Source organism: Pinus tabuliformis, chromosome 3_1 (genome assembly GCF_031772625.1).
Source record: "Pinus tabuliformis cultivar Carrire ecotype Pingquan chromosome 3_1, CPIR1, whole genome shotgun sequence".
Lineage (NCBI taxonomy): Eukaryota > Viridiplantae > Streptophyta > Pinopsida > Pinales > Pinaceae > Pinus > Pinus tabuliformis.
Window position 1 is genome coordinate 692402900 of NC_142301.1, and position 14631 is coordinate 692417530.

Sequence of the window (14631 nt, forward strand, 5' to 3'; positions counted from 1 at the left end):
GGGCGCTGCCCCCGAGCCCCCCCCGCACCCCCGCGGGGGGGGGGGGGGGGGGGACAAGTCCCCCCCACACCCCCCACGTGGAGGGGTGTACAAGACTTCCTGGGGTATACATCCGGCTGAAACAAAGACCTTTGAACAATCATGCTCCACACACAACACTCATTTCATTAGAACAAAGCCTTCACGAGGAGGTAATCCAGTGCTTTTATGAAAACAAGATGAGATCTTTGTTCATGTAACTGAAAAATCTTCTTTGGATAACTCAGTGGTAAATGATAGGAGTGTTAGTTTTGAGTTTCAAGAACTGTCTGAAGTTTTCCCTCGTATGACTAATGAGTGCGATAAGAAACATGACAATTTGATTGCCATGTCATATGAAGATGATCAACAATGTTCTCAAATTTCAGAAAACCAGGGAATTGAGGATTGTCATTCAGGTTTTTCATGTTTTGAATTATTATTTCAAGAAGACAATAATCGTTTGAGCAAAAGAAAACAAAAGGTACTATCTCCTCTATCTGAAGATGAGATAGATCAACTCCTGAAAGGTCATGTTACAGCCCAGGATAATGCAGGTTTGCAGTGTGCACATGGTCAAGAAGGTGTTGGTGAAACGTCTTCAACTTTTGAAAATGATGATAGTCTTGAAATTAGATTTATAGATCAGAGAACAGATAATGTTTTCCTTCATGAAGATGAGAGGACTGTGATGTTTGATAATATTGAAGAATTTTTTTCTGTTTAGGAAAGGCTTAGACTATGAAATTAAGGAGTATGAGCTTGACAGAGACAGTATGCCAGAAATCCAGTCAAAATTTCTCATGGTCAAGGAATTTACAACCAACACTTAGATAGCAGAATCTTATACTTCTCTATACCTTCCTAGCAATCAACAACCAACTGTTCTTTCAGATCATAATGAAGGGAGTACTTGTGTTTTTGCTACTGGGCTAGTGCTTTAGAATTTTCAAGATCCCTTCGATATTCTTTTGCAAGCATTGGAGAAGATAAATGTTGTTTGGTTTGTTAGCATAAGCCTTGGTTTTGGTTGTTATTGTGAGTTGCCTACATGTACATTGTTCTACCTGCTCGGAGAAAGTGAGAGAAAAACTTCAGTAAGTAGCCATCTGTTGGTTTGGTTACATTGGAAGGCCCACTTCACATGATTGTACATATTTCATCAATAGGCAGGTGGTTGTCATCATGATTTGAAGCCCTAAAATATCGATGGTCTACTACCATTAAAAAGCTTTATAAGTACTTGTTTCAGTTAAGTAAGTCTTCAGTCATTTTTTGTTTTAGTCACTTTTAAGTTAATTTCAAGTCAGTTTGTGTCTTTGAGTCATCAGTATTCAGTCATGTAATTTCAGCTTGAGTTTTTGACTCCATGCCCAATGGATAAGGCTATTAGGACTACGGTGTTCTTGGCACCTCCAAGGAGCTACCATCCCCATTGGAGCCAATGTTAGTTTTAGTCTTTGAAGCCTTCCACCAGCGATCAAACATGCTCTTACAAAGTGGTCATAGGGTGCCAAAGTCAAATTTTGTCATTTCAGCAAGTCTTCATGTAAAATTTGGTCACTAGGTATTAGGTCTAGGATTTGTTTTCACTCCTTCCAAAACTTTTCAAGTGTCGGTCCATGTCACCATTCAGCTGAGTGTACCATCATTAAAAGAGTTGTCATCATCATTTCAGGTTCCAATGGGTCATTTTACACCTTGTTCGTGCTTTAGTTGTACTTGGGTAAGGCTCATTTCCCTCTCCTAGGGTTTTGAAGGTAATTTCTCTTGTATGGTCAAATAATCAACAAAACTTGTATCTTGATGCTCATACACCTTCCCCTATCCTTAATGTACCTTCTTAAGCACTTCCCATCATTGATATTCTTCAAATTCATCATTTTCCCACAAACCCTAGCTTCTTGCTACAATTTGACAATTTTCTAGGCTAGGCCTATGTTTTTACCTTTTGGAACACTTCCACTCACTCAATATTTAAAATTCCACTTTCCCTTCCTTCCTAACATCCCTCCATATTTTCTAAAATCTTCTCAAGAATTTAGCAGCCCCTTATCCCCTTCATTTCCCTTCATTTCTACAAATCACCTATTCAAATGATGTTTCTGAGAAATAGAAGATGAATTTGACAAAAGTGAGAGAGGTTTTTGTCCATAATAGGCCAAGGAAGAAAAAATTCCTTCACTTTTTACACAAGTGTCATGGTTTTAGAGAAATGTCAAAAATACAGTTGCCTCAGGAGGGTTGCTGCACCTTTGGAGTGATCTTGTTAAAATCGGGATTTATCCTATTCTGGGTGGCCAAATGACTTTCTTGATGAGCCAAATGATAGATAGACACAAAGGTATTTCCAATGAGCTATCATGAGCTCAATTTGGAGTTGGGGAAGACCTTCCAAAGTTGACTGCAACAACACTCTGCATTTAGGAAGCCTCATTTTTCACATTTTGACCAGTCTTGGGAGATTTGACTTTTGACAGGGAAAATGAACTCCAAATTGAAAAATTCAAGATTTTATGGAAAGTAGACTCGACAAGATTTCCAATGAGCTATCCTGAACTTAATGTTGACACTATGAAGGCCTACAAAACTCGGTCTGAAAGCAGCGCTGCGCATAGAAATTTTCAATACAGGAAATCGCAGTAGGTGCGCGTTGCGCTTTTGACTGGGGAACTTTTTGGAAGAATGGATTGCATATTTGGATTCAACATGAAAAAATAAGCAAACTCGGTGAGTTTCATCAAGTTTGGACCATATCTTGGCCACCTAAAGGCAAAAAAACCATCAAAAAATCACCTCTCTGCCACTTTTTTGACACACAGGAAGCAGTCTTGGGAGATTCCATTTTTTAGGGGGAAATTGACATCCAAATCCAGAAATTCAAGTTGTTCCAAGAAGTAGACTTGACAAGATTTCCAAAAAGCTATCCTGTACCCAATTTGGACACCAGGAAGGTCCCCAAAATTGGCTTGGAAAAAGCACCGCACATTGGATCAGGGGCATCGCACATTGGATGAAAATTGCCAGTTTGGCTCCAAAATCAAAATTTCGCCTATATTTTTTGCTTTGAATTTTGGGCTATTTTTAAGTAAATATATGAATGTAATTGATGCTATGGGATGTAAATATAATTACAAAATGACTCTTGGGGGTAAATTCATCATTTTGAAGTTGTTGGGGGTGGAATGAATCCGTTTCCATGGTTTTAGAGGCAAGTTGTTCCACTGCCTATATTCCTGTTCTTAGTTTAGATATGGCTGAAAACACTCCTATTCTCATAGATTCGACCCCTGATGGCTAGCATAGTTGCTTTTAAGCCTATATTATGTACTTTCTTAATCATTTGAAAATGTTGGACTCTTGTGGATTCTTTGAGCTACATTGTACATCTCTATAGCAGTTTGGCAAGGAAATATACGACGATTTGCAGCTATTTTTGTGGGATTCTTGTGGTAATGTGTTTTTTCATTGTTTTTCCTTTAGTCATTTAGTTTTTCTGATGTGTTATATGTGCCAAAATATCTTTCATTCTTCTTAACTAAATGAAATCAAGATAGATAGGTATAATACATTGGTAACAATGCTCTGCCTTGGGAATACATTTAGTTTTTTATGTTTTCCACTGTCTAAAGAGGACTCATGATACTTTCATGCCCTCCTTAACCCCTCACCAGTCTTAGACCTATCATCTCACTCAATTCTAAGTGCTAAAACACCTACCTACCTCACCCCACAGAACACCCTGCAATTCTGATTTGATTTCCTGGACCCAAAGCTGCCTGCTCCATTTGATCCAGCAACCAACTCATCAAAATCAACCAAAACCCTATAGCTACTATACCTAGCCTAAAATCCATATTAATTTTAGTCATCTCAACTAAGATTGACAAAGAGAGAGCCCTCCCTTGACATGTTAGGGCTAGGTACCAGGTTAATCTTGGTTTGTGGTTATCCTAGGATTGCCTCCCTTCAGCCTAACGTCAATCTAGGCTCTAACAGGTTCTTTAAAAATCCCATTATAGTTAGAAACAATTTCATATAATTCATTTTTATGAGTGGGATCACAACCTTGGAAAGCTTCATATGTCTCTACATCTTTTTCTCTCACAACCATGGGCATGCACTCTTTGCTAGAATTGATCAATCTCGTCATCAGATATGCACTTACAATATTGACAGTGATTTTGGCATGATGAGCTTTAACAATGTATTCCACCTCATCTTTCGTGAGATGATACTTGTTTTCATGGAGAAAGAAATATGATTTCCTGTCATACCAATATGGACTCCCCAATACGATGCCACAAATATCTAAGAGTACAACATCAAGATCAACCTCATATACTATTTCAGATGCAATCACAAATCTAGCTCTACATTACTTGGTTACATGTAATTTGGCTTTATCAGACACCCAACGAAGAGGGTAGGGTTTCAAATGTGGCTTGGTTTATAACCCTAACTTCTTAACTATGGATTCTAAAATCGAATTTTCTTGTGAGCACAGATCAAACAAGGTTTCCACTTTAGTATGTTTCATTATGACTCTAATGTGGAATAATTTAGTCCTCTTTCTTTCATTAACAAGAGAATCATTTGAAGAACTTGTACTTGCATGCAATTTAGAATTTTCATTAGCAAGAAGAGAAAGAGTACCTTGTATGCCCAATGATGTGATCTATGTCTCGTCACTAGAATCAGATCCAAGGTCCTTCTGGACAGTTTCCACCGTCTTCTGCTTGTTCTTCCCACCAAATCTCTTTGGTTTCAAATCAGGATGAAACTTCCAACAATGTTCATCATGGCATTCCTTCTTGCAATGTGTGTAAGATGTCTTTGCTCCTTCCTCCTTCTTAGTTGTAGCTGCCTTCTTTTCCTTTCCCTTGCCTTTTCCTTTGAACTTGCCATTATGAGGTTTGAAATATGATTTCTTTGGTTTCTCTTCTTTATCATTATTTCCTCTGCTTTCAATGTGAATGGCCTTCACACTGGCCACATCAATAGTAGTAGAGGCTCAAATAACAACAAAGAATACCCGATGTAACTATGTAAAGTACCAATATACTTTGTTACAGTTTCAAGTGAATCAAGTGAAATGACAAAATTTAAGGCTTGTTTTCTAAACTCCTACTTGAAGATTTGTATATTTTGACCCTTTCCTTGTCTCAAATATTGCCATTCCATTAAAGCCTTTTGCTGATAACCCGAAGGATAAAACTTTTATTTTAATGCAGAAACAAACTTGGACCAAGAAGAAAGGAGATTACCCAAGTTTTTGCATCGTTTATGAAAATTTCTCTCCCACCAAACGAGAGTGGTGCCACTCAATCGAAGAGATTCTAATTGCATCTTAGTCTCATCTTCCTTGATCTACTGATTCTGACAATAAACCTCGAATTGTATAATCCAATTGTTTAGTTCTCTGCATTACATTCTCCATTATATGTAGGCAAATCAAAATTTACATCTAGCTTAAAAAATGGATTCTTACATGTATTCCTATGATGCTTTTTAGAGTGATGAGAAGAAGAATAGGAAAAGCAATCACCAGAGGATGGAAAGGGTAGTTTAGGATACTCTCCTCTTCCACCTTCATGATTTACCGATGCATGGCCCTCTGGGTCTTTCTTCTTAGGCTTGATTTTCTTCTCATATTTTGCAAACAACTTGTCAACTTTCTTTTCCATGGTGAATAAGATATTGTGATAATTTTTCTCTTCGTCCATTTGAGCTTTCCTGATTCGCCATGTTCTATCTTCATGGTGCATGCTCCCTTCAAGGTTAAAGGATTTGAGTTTTTCTTCTCCTCTTTGGATCTTGTTCCTGGTTAGCATTCACTCATGCAACTCACATCAAGAAGACCTACTCTTATACCAAACTTGATCCAGATATTTTACTTCAAGGATTCATATAGAATTGCATAAAAAAAAGAGCATGTAACCAAGTAATTTAAACACATGAAAAATAAGTGGAAATCATAAAGAAACCATGAGATCAAAGGCAAAAAATGATTTGATTACAAAGTTAACCTAGTATGCACTACATCTCTGGGCCCTTCTCAATGTGGGGAGGCCTCTTTTATTAAATGGAAGCAAAAAATGAATTACAATAAAATTTACATAAATGATCCTAACACCTCCATATTTTGTCATGGAAAAAAATTCAAAGCTCAAATGTAGAAACGAACATCACAATTTGATTCGTGGGCCCGTGAAATCATGTCAAACGACTATAAACTTGACCATATTCTAAGCAGGACCTTTGGAGATCCAAGGAATCTTTATATTCTTCCAAGATTCCTTCAGAATCTTTTTTGTGCCCACCTAGGCATGGTTCTGGCCTGGGCACTCTTGGTTCTACCTACGAAATTCTCTGTTACTCCTCGGTCCTACCATGCCCCCCAGTTGAATGGAAAATTGAGGTTTAAGTATAAGTCCACGGGCGGAGTTAACAACGGAAGAGTCATTGGCTCGTTGGTGGCAGAGGAAGTTAGGATAGGGATGGGTCGGGTTCAAAACCCACTGCACCCATATATGGTTCTTTGTTTTAATGGCATAACCTATTTGAATAATTAAAATTTTATATAGTGCGACAATTTCGATATAGTTTGAATTTGGAGCCGCTAGTTGACAGGCTGGCCCACCTAGGTCGGGTGGGTTCGACCCCCACCAACTCCTCCATACATGTGGAACCGTTGTATTAAAGGGTTGGGTAGGTCCACCAGTGGGTGACCCCCCCATATATATATATATATATATATATATATATATATATATATATATATATATATATATATATATATATATATATATATATATATATATATGCAATTTGTGGTCCACCCCCAACAAAATTGCATATATCTATATCTATATCTATATCTATATCTATATCTATATATATCTATATCTATATCTATATCTATATCTATATATATATATATATATATATATATATATATATATATATATATATATATATATATATATATATATATATATATATATATATATATATGCAATTTTGTTGGGGGGTGGTAGCCTGCCACCCAATTTTTTTATTTTTATTTTTATGACCATACTAGTTAAAATTTCTGTGGCATCTTTTAAGGGTCATTGGGAAAATTAAAGAGGTGACAAATTTGCCCATTCCAACTGTTAGATTCCATGTGCTGTCCCTTTGCAAAAATTTTGTCTAGTTAGTGACTACCACTTGGCCTAGTTTGAACAGAACTTTGACTGACTATATCTTGAGCATGCAAACTCGGATTTGAATGTCATTCACACTCTTGGAATTAGGAAGAGAAAGTGTATGAGATGTTACATAGGTTAGGATATACATTGTATGATTTAAATGGTCTATATACCAACTTATACAACATTAGATACACTATTGTGGGGTGCATATAATTTGACACAAAAGGCATGCATTGGGGAAGTTTTGGCTTGAGGTGAGGTGATAATATCCCATGGAATATTCACAAACTCAAGGGGATATACTCAACTTTCCAATTCCTCTAATTCATTTTCATTATGTTGGAATACTAATTCCATCAATTAAATTTTCTCTTGGGATTACTCAAGAGGAATTTTAGGATGGGTACAGGTCATTTGTGTTGGCTTGGTATCTTCAGTGAATTTTGTGGGCTTAATGAAGGTGGACATATTGGGAGTATCACATATTCTAACTAGAAACCTTGAAGGGAAATGGATGAAATACTATGAGATTCAATACACAATGTATAGAGTGTAGATTGAGCTTGTAGGATTGATCATGTTTTGCAATACTTATCCTAATATTTCTTATGTACATTCTTCAGTGTTGGCTTAAGGGGGCCTAACCGAGGTTCAAAGTTGTTCATGCCAACCAAAAAAACACTAACTGTCGACCCTTTCAGCAACAACCTAATAATGCAGGCTATAGTCTCACTCGAAGCAGTATTGGGGGATGCTAGAACCATGTTTCTGCATCCAAAGACAGTGTGATAAGTGGTCTTAATCTCTTATATCTCAAACCTGCCTTCACACAAATCGGTATCCTGCTAGGGCTTTCTACTGCAACTCTAAGGAAATGGATTCTAGACCTTTTCGAAGGTCTGTGATCAACCTTTATAGATCCTAAGGAAGTAGTCTATCCACTTTCATGCACTATTTAATAATCCTAGACTTTCCTTCATGCAGATCTATTCAATTTGTCAGAAATCATAACAGAATTAACCTTTGTCTTCACAAAAATATATAATCACTTAGTTCATGCATAAATATTATAGATTCAATGGATTCACGCAGTATTTACACATTATTTCATAAAAAACATATCATTGAGTGACAAAACATAACATAAACGTAATTCACAATAATACTCAGATGCATGATATTTCTCCAAAATCAATCTTTATTCAGTTCCAACATTCAATTTACAGAATTCTTCGCCTTGCACACTGTAGAGCATTGGAAAGGTATGTTTTAATGAATAGTTTAGTGGTGTTTCAAGCAATGTTTGCAACCTTTTCTTTGTTATAAACTAGGGAAAATGTAATGAGAATGAGCACGAATGACCCAATCACTAATAGTTATCTTCTCTATGCAGAAAAAGACAAAAGTAGGAAGGCGTGGTGCAAAACTGGAGTTCCATGAGGAGATAACGGCCGTCCCTCCAAAACCAACTAAAATCCAGACCAGGGCGAGCAAATCACGACATATCAATCTGGGACGAGATAAAGGACTGTCAGTTCGGAAGACTAGGCAAAGAAAAGAGAGGAGTTAACAGTTTAACAGATCCCTCAGGATCTTTGATCCCGAGGGATTGTTACTTTCAATTATTTTGTTGTCTGGTTAACTCTGCCATTACTTGTATAAAAAGGGGCAGCATTGAAGACTTCAGTGACTTTTTTATTATCTTTCATCTTTACTTTCTGTTTACAGACTTCACAGTCCGTTAAATTCAGACTATCGAGTCTCTTTGAGACTTAGTTTTGCTGTACTATCATTGCTGCGCGTTAATATAATATATTTGGTGTTACTTTCTCCCTGCGTCTGAAGTAAGTTACGGCGGTGTGCCATTGGAAGCTAAGGGCCCGGCTCCAACGGACACTGGCTGATTGTATCATTACAGTTTGGCTTTGTGTGGTTTGTTTATTGTTCTTAATAATCTGATATACTTATATGCTGTTCCATACTCGTTCATCAGTAGTTTTTCCTTTTGTAAATCTTTGTAACAAGTTCACATCATATTTCCAGAATTGGTCACATAACATTGTTCTGAGTTGTTCACTTCTGTTACAGAATTTATAAGTGGAATGTTTTAGCTACATATGGTTGGAGTGACGATCATAAGAAGATGGAATTAACGTTGTAGGTGGACTACTGGTGATCATTTCAGATTATGTGTACATATGATTGACGTTTCCTGTTTATTTGATTCAGCTGTCTACTTTTATATATGATTGACGTTTCCTGTTTATGGTGGTTTGCTGTTCCATTTGGTTAAGCTGTTTACTTGTACAAAAGATTGCTCTTTCTTTGTATATAAGTTGATGCCAAGGATTGAGAGTGTTGAACTCGCGAGACTTAGTTTCTTTACTGCTATTCCTTTTACTGTTGTTCCATTTCTGCATTGCCGTTCCATTTTGCTTTCCTGCTGTTCCTTTTTACTTGCATTCATTGGTTTAGTGTGGGAGGAGGATCAAGGCTGTCGAGAGACACAGCAGACGCTATTATGCTCCCAGATCCATGATCCATACTCTAATTCCTTTTCCTTCATCAGTTTCTAGAGGGATGGGTTACTATTTCCGTACCCTTGACTGGTAAAGTTGCTGCGTGTGATTTCTTTCTGCAAAAGTAATTTAGCCATAGCTTAGCATCCGTTTACTCTTGTATTTCTTAGACCTATACTACTAAGCATTACTCTGACAAATAGCCTCAAATTGAGATACCCTTTACAATAACAAAACGCTCCCGGATTGACTTGTAATGTGAGATAACTAGAGGTGAAAAAGGCCCTTGTTACAGCTCTACATTTTGGCGCCGTTGCCGGGGAAAGGGTATAGCCATTTGTATTTTAAACAGGGTAGTGTACGAATCTGCTAGGGGAGAGTTGGATTTTAAAAACGAAAGGTAAGAACCCGCGTGCGGAGCATGTAAAAGCCCTGCTCCATCGTCCGCTTTCCTAGCAGAATTGATTGGTTAAATAGGATTTAGCAGTTTAATTGGAGTGCATGACTAAGTAGAAAAAGCCAGAGAAAGATCAAAAGCCTCCATCCAAAGCCAAGGGGTCGGTGACCCTTTGACGAATGACCTTCATAGACGAAATCTATAAGAAAGCCGACTCTCAGCCATTGGTGGGTTATAGGAAAGTCAATTCTAAACAGCCTACTAGTTCCCTTCAGGCCTTGGGATCACCATATGAAGCCTTTGCTGAAGTGCACAGTCAAACAGAGGAGCAGGACTTTCAAGAAATTGAAAATTTGACTCCTGGACCATTGCACGAAGGGACTCTTAGTAACCTTTGCGAAGGAGAAGGAGAAACGGGGAAATCGGGGAACCTAGATCTCCTATTGAATTAAACCAGCCTTTAAATAGCCCGGACAAAGGAAGCGCTGCAAAAATCCTCGTTGAAGGAATCCATTCACCTCAGACAGTTGGGACCATTATCATCCCTGATCAAGGGAGTGTTGTCAAAACAATCCCTGTTAAGACTACCCCTCAACCAAGGAACACTCTCTTGGAAATTCCTGAAGATTACTGGCATATATTCGATCCCATGGCACAGAATCAGCCAAACACCCAGACCTCCACATTGCAATATCCTATAGTAGATTCTGCAGCAAATGCGCCCATGAAAGCTATCCCTCTCCAGCATATCCCCACATTTCATGGCCTTACATCAGAAGATCCGGACGCATTCTTGTTCGAATTTGATGTATTATGTAGAGGATACGATTACACCACCGATCCCCAGAAACTGAAATTGTTCCCCTCCACATTAAAAGGGGCTGCGTTAAGATGGTTTATGGGCTTAGGTGGTGGGGTTATTAACAATTGGGATCAAATGAAAGAAGCCTTTTTAAAGAAATATCAGGATTACTGTAGGTCAAGAGAACTAAAAGATGAAAATTTTCAAATGTCAGCCAGACCAAACGAAACTCTAGAAGAATATGTGGAACGTTTCCAATATAACTTGCAAAGATCTCCTTATGCATCGTTACCTCTGCCTGATAACGTGTTGAAAACCGCATTAATTAGAGGTATGAAAGAAAAATGGATTGAAACGTTAAATATTATGGGGAAAGGAGACATTTATCAGGAAAAATTTGCTGATATCATTGATCTGTGTATCAGGAGCTCAAGAGGCAGCACGAGGATAAAACCAGCAGAATATGATCGCTTCACCAGAGATAACAAAACATCAACAGAGGGAGTAACACGGGTGGAGCTTGGAAATTTGCTAGAAAATTTTAAAACTGATATCCTGGGGACATTAACTACACAGCTTGATATTGTGCAGGCTAAACAGAAGCAAGCAAAGGCGGAACAGAATCTAGCAGTTTTCTGCCCTCGATGCAGGAAGAAACATAGCCACAAGGAATGCCCGCTGGATACAGTCCAAATATGTGCTATCTGTACCAAGGACCACCTGACCGAAAGCTGCCCCTCACTTCCTGGTTTGAAGGAAGTATACAAAGAAGCAGAAGAGGAGCCAGAATCAACATATTTTATTAACCAGCATCGTCAATGGCAGCCTAGGCAATCAGGTATGTTTTCAGACCCCTCCTCTTCTTTTCAACCCCCGCAGTTCAATGCTCAGCAACAGAATATGTGGCAAAACCAGTCTCAACCCCCGTTTTCGAATTGGTCACCTCAAATGTTTCCTACTCCAAATCCTTGGATGTCCCAATTTGGTTGGCCAAACTTCCCTTATCCCCCACCATATTGGCAGAATAATTCATATCCTCCACAGTGGACCCCTTCTACTTCGCAAGGTTCACCCTGGCAAACAAGCTGGCCAAGATCGACATATCAGCCAGCAGGATCAATTCCATTCCCTCAACCAACTCTGCCAGCCTTACAACAAAACCCCCAGCCTAATCTGAGACCGCAACTCCCAGCCCAACCCAACCCTAATCCAAATAATAGACCAGTTCAATCTCTTCAAATTATAGAATCCTCAGAGATTGAATCTGATCTGCGGGAGTGCAACGATCTTCAGTTAAGATCTGGGCGAATAATAGAAACTGAGGGACATAGAACAACTCACATTGAAGATCAGTTACCTATAGAACAGCCGTCACAACAGGAAGATGTAAATAAAGACCAGGCTCATCAACAAGTAATTACATCTCCTCCACCTTTCCCAGAACGATTGGCCATTCCACGACCAACACAATATCTAGACTTTGATATTCTGGGAGAACTACAAAACTTGTATATAAGAATTCCATTCCTTCAAGCTATACAGGATATCCCCATATATGCAAAAACCATCAAAGACTTGTGTAGCAGAAAACCAAAAAGAAATGTAACTTCTAACCCAAGAGTCCAGGTAGTCGGCACCTTATCCGACCTCCTATCAGGAAAAGAAACACCAGTTAAATACGAGGACCCTGGAAACCCAATTGTCACTGTTCAAATCTATGGGCAGACCTTGACCAACGTCTTAGTTGATCTAGGGGCTGCAATTAACATCCTGACAACATCGACTTGCCAGAAGCTCGGAATTACATCGGTAGAACCTACTTCCACTCTGTTAGAACTAGCTGACCGATCAGTAATTAGACCAGAAGGCACCTTGTATGATGTCATGGTTTCAGTAGATTCCTGGGAATACCCGACCGATTTCCTGATAATTAATCCGAAAACCCGACTAGATGGACATCCGCTAATTCTAGGTAGACCGTGGCTCGCTACTGCTGACGCCTACATTGGTTGTAGGCAGGGAAACATGACCATAACCAGAGGGTCGGATATCAAAAATTTAATTTTGTACCCTCCAGCTCAGCCAAGCATCACGATGATGAGAACCAACCTGCGCCCTGCCTCATATATCACTGACAATATTAGACCCCCATTAACAGTCCAGGAAGCGCTAGATTTCAAAGATCAAACCGAAGACGATGCCATCAATAAATTCATTAATCAAACAGAATCCACATCGTATACACAATGTTTTATGATAAAAGCGACATTTGACAACGAATTAGAGGAGGATCCTCTGAAAGACGAACATGACCAAAATATACCGGTGACTTCTGTCGCTAATAGCAAAGTAGTGCAAATTGAACCGGGGAAAACTTTAAATATTAATGCTAATCTGACACCAGATCAAGAGACAAAACTCATCCAGTTGTTACGAAAGTATTAGGAGGCATTTGCATGGGACTATCCCGATATGAAAGGGATTGATCCCCAGCTATGCACACATCATATTTATATCGAAAAAGATGCAAGACTTGTTCGACAACCGCAAAGAAGACTCAAACCCCATTTAAAAGATGTTGTAAAAGATGAGCTTCAGAAACTTTTAGATGTTGATTTCATTTATCCTATTTCTGACAGCAAATGGGTCTCTCCACTTGTGGTAGTACCTAAAAAGAACGGGAAATGGAGGATCTGTGTGGATTATAGAGAATTAAACAAAGCCACACAAAAAGATCACTTCCCTCTTCCATTCATAGATCAGGTACTGGACACCTTAGCAGGCAAAAAATTCTTTTCTTTCTTGGATGGCTTCAGCGGATACAATCAGATTCAGATTGCCCCTGAAGACCAGGATAAGACTACCTTTACTTGTCCCTGGGGAACATTCGCTTATCGAGTCTTACCTTTTGGTTTATGTAATGCTCCAGCCACATTCCAAAGGGCTGTTCTTAGCATCTTTGCAGATTTAATTAATGATGGATTGGAAGTCTACATGGATGATTTCACACCATATGGAGATGACTTTGATCCAGCCCTAGATACTCTCGAAAAAGTCCTACAGCGCTGTATCGCTACCAGACTTTGCTTGAGTCACGAAAAGTGTTATATGATGATGACCGAAGGACTCATTTTGGGACACTATATTTCAGCAGCTGGTATTCAGGTAGACCCGGCTAAAATTCAAATACTTTTGCTTATTCCAACCCCCACTAATCAAACAGAGGTACGCAGTTTTCTTGGTTTTTCTGGCTATTATAGACGATTCATACAACATTATTCACATATTTCCGCACCTTTACATGCTTTAACTGGAAATGTTGACTTCTTATGGACAGAGAAATGTGATCGAGCCTTCAAAGAATTAAAAAAGCTGGTATCTACAGCTCCAGTTCTCCGAGGACCTAATTGGAATTTACCATTCCAAATTTCAACCGACGCCTCAGACACAGCAATCGGTGCAGTTCTGGGCCAAGAAGAGGATAAAAAACCATACGCCATCTATTATATTAGCAAAAATTTGGCTCCGGCTGAATTAAATTACACTGTCACCGAAAAAGAATTTTTAGCTGTGATACACGCTGTTAATAAATTTAGACACTACATTATAGGCTATCCCGTTATTTTGTATACAAACCATTCTGCTATTAAGTATTTAGCAAATAAGCCTGTTACAAATGAAAGAATAACCAGGTGGTTG